The sequence below is a fragment of the Cervus canadensis genome, chromosome 28 (assembly GCF_019320065.1).
Source record: "Cervus canadensis isolate Bull #8, Minnesota chromosome 28, ASM1932006v1, whole genome shotgun sequence".
NCBI lineage: Eukaryota > Metazoa > Chordata > Mammalia > Artiodactyla > Cervidae > Cervus > Cervus canadensis.
In genome coordinates, this window is record NC_057413.1 from 16,411,755 (window position 1) to 16,422,887 (window position 11,133).

Sequence of the window (11,133 nt, forward strand, 5' to 3'; positions counted from 1 at the left end):
GTTTTATAGCTTTTAAAAGCATGTTTGGGTGTAATGGATGTCATCTGAAACAAAATAAACACAGACTCTGTAGAGATGTCAAAATCTAAGAAGGAAATTTGTCAATGTTTTTATCTTCATTTAATAGAAAATCAAAAGAAGGAACTGACTTGATAAAGACCATTAAAGAGTTTACTTAAGAATCACATGAAATTATTCTGAGTCAAGTTATAAGAATCAAAGAATTAGATAATTATTCATTGTGCTGGTCAAGCAACCAAGAAGACTGAATTCTGAGAATTCTTTATGAAAGCAAGCCACAAACTGTCAGCCAATTCTTATATTGTCACAGTGTTACAACAGACAGTATAAGTGCTTTGCATGTGGCTATCTAAATAGCATGAGGTTTACTGAACTGCCTAAAAATTGTTAGGATGCTGTCTTAGTCCTCCTGGGCTGCTATAACAAAATATCATAGAATTATAAACAATAGAAATGGATTTTCACAGTGTGATCACATAAGGCCCTCTTCCGATTGTATCACACTTCTGACTGTATCCTCACATCAGGAAAGGGCTAGAGAACTCTGTGTGTCTCATATATAAAAGCAGTCATCTCATCCAGGAAGCTCCATCCTTCACCTCCTCCCAAAGTCCCCACCTATGAAACACGATCACCATGGGAGTCAGGATTTCAACATAGAAATTTCTGGGTGGCACAAAGGTTGAGACTGAAGAAGGTACAAACATAAAGGGGCTCCATCCTCCTCCACTGGCTGTCTTCACCCACACTCCACTGCATCCTCATTTCCTGCATCATCTTGCAAAAATTTCATACATTCTATCACTCTGGGTTTAACAAATCCAGCTCAGTTAATAGTCAACTGTCCCCCACCTGGGCCCTATGGACAATTGCACAATTGGTCACATAGACACTGAGTAACACATTTATCTGAGAAGTGAGATACCATTCTCTCTTCAGTTTAGAATAAGTATCCTTGTCATTAATTATTTGGCCTTACACACATGCCCTGGTAGGTTCCCAAATTATAAAATCCTCCAAATAGACTGAGTCTCTACTGAGACTGGAGCAGTGTGACTGGATTAAGGTTGCTCAGCTTGCTCAACAGCCTCCAAACCAGCTGGGATGAGGGCCAATCTCTTGACTGGCTCTCCTAAGAAGTCAGTGATGTTGCTGGGCTGGTTGTGCAACATCTTTAGGGCCTTAGCAATAATTCCTAGTAAACAGAAAATGGAAAATATAAAGTGAATATTGTAGATTTCAGACAATATTGAACAGAGCCATAGATGTTCTAGAGTCAGTCAGATGTTCTAGAGTCAGTCAGGAATAGACAAGGAGGGGATATTTGGACAGGATTTAACAATCACTCCCTTACCATAGAGAAAGCATCAATTCCGCCCCCCCCTTTTTTTTTTTACAGATTTCCATGTAAGATTACGTTTGAAGAAATGGCCCTGCTATATCAAGAATAATAGCAGTGGTTACCAAAGGGAAACAAACAAATGAAGAACCTTTGAAGTTCACTGACCTTATAGATTAGTAAGTCACATGTCACGGACATAGTGAGGACTTAAACTGAGGTTTTAAAACAAAATCCCCGTTTCCCAGAAGTAGGCTCTCAAGATGTGGAGAAAGTGAGGGTGATATAAGCACAGAAATTACTGTATTATATGGTAGAGTAAGGTAAGGATGAGAGATGATGCCAACAAGGTGCTATAGTGGATTGAAATACGGATAGAAGCCATCTGAGTTTGACATAGGATTGACATAACTGGGATGGTTTCATGATGGAGTTTTGAAAGGTTGATGGGATATTGATATGCAAAAATAGGAAGATAGTATATTTGTCATTTCATTTAGGATCATCTTATGAAGTAATATCTCCGACATCCTAGATCAAGGCAACTGAGATATTAATACGTATAGCATTATAAGGTATCAGTGAATAATCAAGTCTGACAAAAACACAAGAAATGTTCATTTTTAACAGAAATGTTGTATCTCTCATGATTATGCTCCCATGATATGCTATGTATACGACTTAGGGTTAGAATGGAGAAATACTTGTATGGATTTTGTATGCATTAGGGAGAATTACTTATACCAATTTGGATAGTTTGTCTTTATTCTGCAGAGCAACAGGAACATCAGAAATTTTAGTGCAAGAGAGCAATATGTCCAGAATCAGAAAGAGAAACATTAACCTGGATTGAGGAGTTGTGGCCGTTGGGGCTGGTAGAGAAAAGGAAGCAGACCCGAAAGAGCTGGGAAAATTATGACACTAAAAGTCAAAGAGGGCTCTGCCAAGTGAAAAGAAGCAAAGGATGTGAGAGATACAGGAAATGAAATACACCTTGACCACATGTAAGGAATGAGGCAGACATAAGAGTCAGAAAAGGCATCCAACAATATAGGACTAGTTGAGTCATAAATGAAAAGTCAGAGAGAAGGGAGGAGATAAATTAAGGTTTTATCCAAAAGCATCTGAACTCTATCTTCCAGTATTTCATTGACTTAGTACCAGAAATCACCAAAAATGTTAAGTTTCTGCAGCAAATGATAGAAATAAGTACTCTATGGAGCCTCTGCTAGACCCTATCAAATACCAGAACCAAAGCATGACTACCCAGTGATAACAAGCAGTAAGTCACTAGTCACTTTCAACACTTAAATAAGACATATGTTGTAAGCATAGAGGATGAATGGAAATAAAATGGAAACAACCCATATCTTTACAGAGCCAGCCTAAACAAAACTTTAAACCTAACCAAAATAGAAGTAATGGTCTCCTTATTCATGTGTCCACTTTCTCCAAGAGTTCCTCATTCCTTTTGCCTGAATCCTCCCTTTTTTTCCTTTTCTTTTTTTTTACTAATCCTTCATTGCCTTACTCTCAGCAGATGGTCAACTAATCATTAATCAAATAAATGATTAAAAAATGTTCACTCAAGATAATATTCATATTGATGGACTCTTCAAACTGAAAAGCTTTCTAATCCCCTGAAAGTAAAGCTCTAATACTGGAAGGACTCCTTTCCAGCATTTTTCCAAAATGCCCAGTGGGCAGCAGTTGCGACTCTAGCTACTTAGACATCTTCTGCTATAATTATAACCTATTTGGACAGTGAAGACAGGAGATGGATGAGGCAATGAAAGACGCTGAGAAAGACAAGCATGGACAAGTGGAAAAGATAGCATAAACCTTAAACACAGATCTCTGCCTGCACACCATATCGTGTGTGATGGGAGCCAGGTGGGCCTAATCAGGGGTGGATTTTTCAAGAAAGCTCCATATGAATTGGCACTGAGAAGTTTTATTCAGCTCAACTGTTTCAACATGATTCTTTATTCTAAGATTCAGAGCCACTTGTCTCATTTAACTGCACTAAGTCATAAAGGGAATATATTTATTGCCTATTTGAACAATACAAAGAGATCTTAAAACTTCTCATTGCCAAGAATAAAACTGTAACTATTTCTAGTGATGGATGCTCACCAGACTTATTGCAGTGATCATTTTGCAATATGTATCAAATAATTACATTGTATACCTGAAACCAAAATAACATTATATGTCAATGTTATCTATATATAATGACACCTGAAACTAAAATAGCATTATTTGTCAATGTGACCTATGTATAATGATCATATAATCATTTTTTATATACATAAGACATATGCATACCTTCAGTTAAGTTCAGTCACTTGGTCATATCCGATTCTTTGAGACCCCATGGACTGCAGTACATCAGGCTTCCCTGTCCTCCACCATCTCCTGGAGCTTGGTCAAACTCATGTCCATTGAATCGGTGAAGCCATCCAAACATCTCATCTTCTGCAGTCTCCTTCTCCTCCTGCCTTCAATCTTTCCCAGCATCAGTGTTTTTTCCAATGAGTCATTTATTTGCATCATTTGAACAAAGTTTTGGAGGTTCGGGCTCAGCATCAGATTTTTCAATGAATATTCAGGGCTGATTTCCTTTATTATTGACTGGTTTGATCTCCTTGAAGTCCAAGGTACTCTCCAGAGTCTTTTCCCACACCACAGCTCAAAAGCATCAATTCCTCGGTGCTCAGTTTCCTTATGGTCCAGCTCTCACAGCCATCCTGACTACTGGGAAAACCATAGCTTTGACTAGATGAAATTTTATTTATATATATATAAACATATATGTACACACACCTATGTAAGGAAAAGTTTTTGAAGTGGAATATGATTATATTTTGGATAAAGAAAACAAATCAACTAGTATACTTTTTTTTTTTTCCGAATGTACATTTTAGCTATCATGTTGGGTCTAAACCTTATCTTCAAATGTGGTTAATCTTTATGCTGATAAAAGAAACAGAAATGTTTCTTAACCTTGTAACAGTAACTGCAGAACAGCTTATTTAAAATAGCTAATTGAAATCACAAAATTTTAAAATCTATAGGCCTGCCCAGTACTATGCTATTGGTCATTTAACCAATTGACCATTGACTTAATTCCTCCTTGACTCAGAAACTCTTTTTTTTTTTTTTTTTTAATTTTTTTATTTTATTTTTTTTTATTTTATTATTATTTTTTAAAATTTATTTATTTATTTTTTCAGTGGGTTTTGTCATACATTGACATGAATCAACAATAGATTTACACTCAGAAACTCTTATAGGTGCTTAGTTTACATCAGTAAACAAAGCAGGCAGACACTTGTCTTCATGGAACTTATATTCTAGCTGGGGAAGACAGATAATCTGCAATAAACATGAATCCAAGTACATTATATGGTATGTTAACAGGTGATTTTTACTATGGGAAAATAAATAAGAAAGCAGAGGACGGGGTTTAGGGAATGAAGGTGAAAAAGGGGAGGTGATTTAAAGAAAAACAACTTAGACCACACTGAGGGGAGCAAACATTCTTTCTTGCATTCAAGATTCCAGTTTTCCCCTATCCAGTCAGGTCTCTTGGTCTTCTACCCAACTTTAAAATGTTTCTGTCTCTGAGGCTCTATGCAAACTCATGCAAACATGGATGTTCTGAACATTTGGCCTCTCTTCAGATGAACTGATTTCATAAAATATTTTGGTAAACTCCCCCAACTTAAGTAATATTTTATGCAGCAAATTTTGATAATTTTCTGTTTCCTGAAGAACTAATCTCCAAATTATTTTCCATTTTTCAACACACAGTCAGTGGCCTAATAATATTTTGTAAAAATATTTTATATGCATTGCTATTCTAATATATTATGAAATTTAAAAATATACACAAAATATGATTTAAATGATAGTGAGATAACAATAAATAGAAATGGAAATGCTAACATTTTCTTCCCCAAGGGATGAGGACACTCATTTCTGTTGTCACTGGACTAATGGATTCTGAATGTACACACATAGCTATCCCACAGATATTTAACTATCATAATAAAGTAATTTCTTTTACATATAGCTTCAATCAAAGTTCTCAGAATGCCACAAAGGGCCAATAATAAAATTATATGTGAATAACTCTCTTCATGTGCATATATAAAATTTTGTGAGCTCAATTAAGTAATCATCTTTAGTTCTTTTATTAATCCATTAATTCATCTACTGGTAAATAATCCAAACCCTATAGTAGATTTCTTTTTTTCAAGTGTTTAAAACTCAAGTCATAATAAAAGCAGAACAATGGCCTAGAAGAATAAATAAAATGCCATACGGATATCATTGCACATATCCATTTGTAAGGAAAATTAATGAAAAAATACAGAAGACTTACAGTTTGCTGAAACAGAAAGTGTACTCACTCAGAGTTGAATATACATATCACCTAGAAAAAATACTTTCTCAGCTTCCCATGACTTCTAAAGAAAAGAACTCCATGACTTGCATCTCCAGCCTACTGTGGACTCCTTTCCACTTTCCTCCTCAATTTCCCTCCATGAAATCTCTTCCCTAGATTATAAAACACAACTTGGGCTTCTGGTTCCGACAAGATGGCCTTAATCTCTTTGTTTGTTCTGGAAATAAGAAGAGACCACAAAGTATACCTTTGATAGTTGGCAAGAAGGAGGTGAACTAGTTTAGGGCCTGAAGAATGGAAGAGCAAGCAACACAGCAGCATGTAACAGAAGACAGCCCAGGCCCAGCATTCCTGACCTCCAACCTAGCATCAGAAGGCAGCCTGAGTGGGGCTGTTCCTCCCAAGGAATAAATGTGAAGGAACACCAGGAGGTGGTTTAGTTGCTAAGTTGTGTCTGACTCTTTGTGACCCCATGGACTGTAGCCCACCAGGTTCCTCTGTCCATGGAATTTTTCAGGCAAGAATACTGGAGTGGGGCCCCATGCCCTCCTCTAGGGGATGGCCCCAACCGAGGCATGAAACCCAGGTCTTTGCATTGCAGATGGATTTCTTACCATCTGAGCTACCAGGAAAACCCACGAAACTCATTAATGGCAAGTATATTTGGAAAATAAAAGGATAAAATTATGTTAAAATCAGATAAAGCAGACATTAGAACAAAGAACATTTCTAATGACAAAGGAATACAAGGACATTATATAAGGAAAAAGAGTCAATCCAGTAGGAATACATAATAATACTAAATATATATGCACTGAACAATATAATCTCAAAATACTTGAAGCAAAATTATATACATCTTCTGAAAGTACTATAGCATTTAAAAAGATTGAAAATGTAATATAAAACATTTGAAAAAGAAATCATCAGTCCATGATAGTTTGACCAGAGAATCCTAACAAATATTTTAAAAATTAAGAATAATTTGACATAATCTCCTCAAGAAAGTAAAAGAGTAGGAAAACATTCCCAACTAATTTGATGGGGCCAGTATTGCTCTATATCAAAATCATAAAAAGGCAGTACAAAAAGGCAAATTTCAGACTAACATCTCTCACAAATTTGGAATTAAAAGTTTGCACTCTCACACATACAAATCAACCAAATGAATCCAACAATGTATAAAACCATCTCTTGATAGTTTCTGGTCCTTTCCTAAGTCTGGTCACATTACCTATCTCTTCAAAGGGTTTAAGTGAATCAAGTATATAAGCAATTAGGGTCACAGTAAGAATATTATCATACCAGAAACAGTAACAAATGCTCAAGTCTAGGTCAAATCAGAAACTGACTTCTCCCATTAAAGTTAATCATACTAGTCATCCTAAATGTCTAGCAAAAACAACTACAACTAGATTCATAAGATAAAGAAAACATATATACTACATAGAAATGGTGGGTGTGTTTGATATTCTTTATTTGCCCTGCAGGAACCCTGTTGATCATTTTCTATTATGTTATGGACCCTTGGAGGCTGAGAAGACCAGACTTTATCCCTCTAGCTCTCCTGGCCTCTTACTTCTACTTGAGTTTGGCCAGTGGTGGACAAAAGAGATTGGTGAGTCAGTGAAGAAAGAGATTAGTGGGTTGATTCTTTCCTGACTCCTTTCCTGCTGGGAAGTGGCCAAGTATCTCCATTGAAGCCCAGAGCTCTGGTCAGAGGCCCTTGCTTTTAGCTGCAGCTATGTACAAGTCTCTCTAGAGACTACAATATCCACTTTCTTCCTTTGCCCTGTGGGCCTAAAATGTTCATGTATGTATCCATGCTCTTGCCTGTCTCAAAGAGTTTTGCTATTACTTTTAAGTTGTCCTTAACTCTGATACAACTTCCAAATCCTTAAAGTTCATTGTGTGTTAGTCGCTCAGGCATGTCTAACTTTTTGTGATCCCCATGGACTTTAGCCTGCCAGGCTACTCTGTCCAAAGAATCCTTCAGACAAGAATATTGGAGTGGGTAGCCATTCCCTTCTTCAAGGATCTTTCCTGACCAAGGGTCCAACCCAGATCTCCCACATTGCAGGCAGATTTTCTACCATCTGAGCCACCAGGGAAGCCAGTTTTCTTTATTTTCCTTATCTGTATAAATCATCTTGATTTCTGACAATGATAAGGGTGGCTATGGAGCTGTTATATAAAGATGGTCCCTCAAAGATCTATCAGTAAACTATTCACAACAGGAGGGGGACATCTTACTTCCTGACTCCAAAATCATAAATACAAAGCCTGTCACAGGTCATGTAAAAATAAATGCAGAGAAATCAATGGTTTAAGAATGAATTTGGTAAAAGTGCACAAAATTTAAGCTGCAAGATGATGAATAAAGTCTGAGGATCTAATGTATAATGTGGTGACTATGATTTGTAATGTGTTATTGACATTTGTGGGGCTTCCCAGGTGGTGTTAGTGGTAAGGAACTCTCCTCCAAGTGCAGGATGCATAAGAGATGTGGGTTCAATCTCTGGATCTGGAAGATCCCCTGGAGGAGGGCATGGCAACCCAGTCTAGTATTCTTTCCTGGAAAATCCCATGAACAGAGGAGCCTGGCAGATATAATCCAAGGGCTCATAAAGAGTTGGACATGACTGAAGTGACTTAGCACACATTTAAAAGAGTAAAGCTTAGAAGTTCTTACCAAAAAAGATCTTTAAAAGGTAAATATGTGAGGTGATATTAATAGACATGTTAATAAAGTCTATGAGGGAATCCTTTAATAATGTCACCTATTTAAATTATCATGTATACTTTAAATGTCTTGCCATTTTATACAGAAATTATATTTCAAAGAAACTGAAAAAGGAAAAAAAGCAATAATTTCAGTGCTATTTTATATAATTTTGTAAATATTTCAGCTATTACACTTGACATGTAAAAGACTTTTTAAATTCCGGATATTTACTATTGGGCATTCAATAAAGGAAGAAACCTTGGAAATTATATAAACAATCCTCCCAAATTAAAGGTATATTAGTAAATGCAAGAATGTTTAAATCACATGTCTAAACCTATGAAACTCAGTGCAAAAGTAGGAATAGAAACCAAGTCTCCTAAGTTTAACTGAATCTTTACCAAATTATCAGCAAATGGAAATATCTCCTATACTCGGCAAAACTTGATTCTTATCTCTTTCACAGAACTGATCATATTCCACCTTGTATTCACTGTCCAATTTGCATAAGTTTTGCCAAGTAAATTAAATTCCTTGAAGGTTCAATCCTGGCCTGTCTGTTCTTCTCACTCTACAATCTCAGATATGGCGAAAGCTCTTTATAAATGCCATTTCTTCTCCCTGGAAGACCTTCTCTCTTTTACCTGATTACCTCCTCGACATCTTTCAGATCTCAGTAAAAACCACTTCCACAAAGCAGCCTTTTGTGATTCTGACGCAGCTCAGGTCTCCTTGTTATGTGGACATATGGAATTCTGTGCTTCTCCCTCTCGACATGTGTCCCAATTGTGGTGCAGCATTTAACTTTGAAATTTACCTCAATTCTATTTTTCTATTAAAATTTAAGTCCTAATTTGCAAAGTCCACATATGTGCTCTTCACTACTGTCCATTCTTTGCATCCAACAGGCCTTCATTAGGTGTTTGTTCAATGAAACACTTTTATTTGTGCAGAATACAATTTCAATGAATTTTGATGCTGCTCTCATAGCATGCAGTGAACTAAAACCACTGAGGTCTTTTCTTCCCACCCAAACCCTCATACCCTAATTATTTGGACATAATTACAAAACTAGAACTGTGGGGGCTTCTCTTGTGGCTCAGCTGGTAAATAATCCACCTGCAATGTGGGAGGCCTGGGTTTGATCCCTGGGTTGGGAAGATTCCCTAGAGAAGGGAAAGGCTACCCTCTCCAGTATTCTGGCCTGGAGAATTCCATGAACTGTATAGTCCATGGGGTCACAAAAAGTCAGACACGACTGAGTGATTTTCACTTTCACGGAACTGTGGATGCATTTGCTTTTAATTGTTACCCTACTAGATGGAAGGCACTGGATGTTCAGTCTTTTATTCCACATACACTAGCCCTTACAGTTCATGTCCTAAGATAATGTGATAATCGAGTCACTGACTAAAAGGCTGAATAGGACAGAACTAGACACAGTGCTCTGAACCTGCCCTTGAGTCTACTTTTTACCATAGGATTTTTAACTTCACTGGAGGAGTTCAGTTTCTTAGCTGTACTCTCTGATCATGACAGATAAAAATACTTTAAGCAGAGCCTACAAATCAAATATTCTTACATTGTACACAAACACCTAATCTCTCTTTGAAGGTTCAAGAGAAATTCACCTCCTTGATGAATTGTTACCTACTTTTCCTAGATGAAAGTACCATCTTCCTCCTTATGGCTTCCTAATTTCATTCTCACCATTTTTATCTCCCTGACCACATTCCGACTTATATTATAGTTAATTATCTGAACAACACCAATCCCCACTCCTTTAATTCAGTTTCCCTGGGGCTACAAGCATATGCCAACTGCCCTGAAGTTACTGTTTACTGAGTATCAACCATGGCAGAAACTGGCCAGCCATTTGTTCTTTCTGAGGTAAATATTATAATTCAAAGCAAACCCAGCCTCTGGTGTTTTGGATAAATTGACAAATAGACAAAACTTCAACTCATATTCCAGATAAAAGTTCCTTTTGTGTTAATTTTTTTCTTTTAGAGAGAGCCACATTCTAGATAGTGGTCAGGTAAAAAGAAACGGGACTGATAATTAGAAAAAAAAAAACACTTGCAGAATACAAAAGTAGACAAATCACGCATCTTTTGTATACTTCAAGACCCGTTTTATTGGGAGCTGGCAGTTCAGACAGTAAAGAGTCTGCCTGCAGTATACGAGACCTGGATTCCATCCCTGGTCAGGAAGATCCCTGGAAGAAGGCATGTCAAACCACTCTAGTATTCTTGCGTAGAGAATCCCTATGGACAAGGGGCCTGGCGGGCTGCAGTCCAAGGGGTTTTCAGTCCATGGGGTCGTAAAGTGTTGGACACGACAGAGCAACTATGCACAGAAAACTTCTCAAGGTGACATACTGACATTTAGAAACAGTTTCTTGCACTAGTGTGCTTAACTACAACTCCTGCTTTTCAATGGCAGATCAAAGAAAAAAGTAATATTCTATAACAGTCAAGTAATTATTTCAACCAAGGATTTTTCCTTAAAGCTAAGCTAGAGAAATACACTGTGGGATACAGCAGATAATGAGAAGTATAAGAGATCCAAACAGGGAAGCTGCTCAACCAATCAATAATTTTCTTTTTGGGAAAAAGAATAAAATCTCAGTTT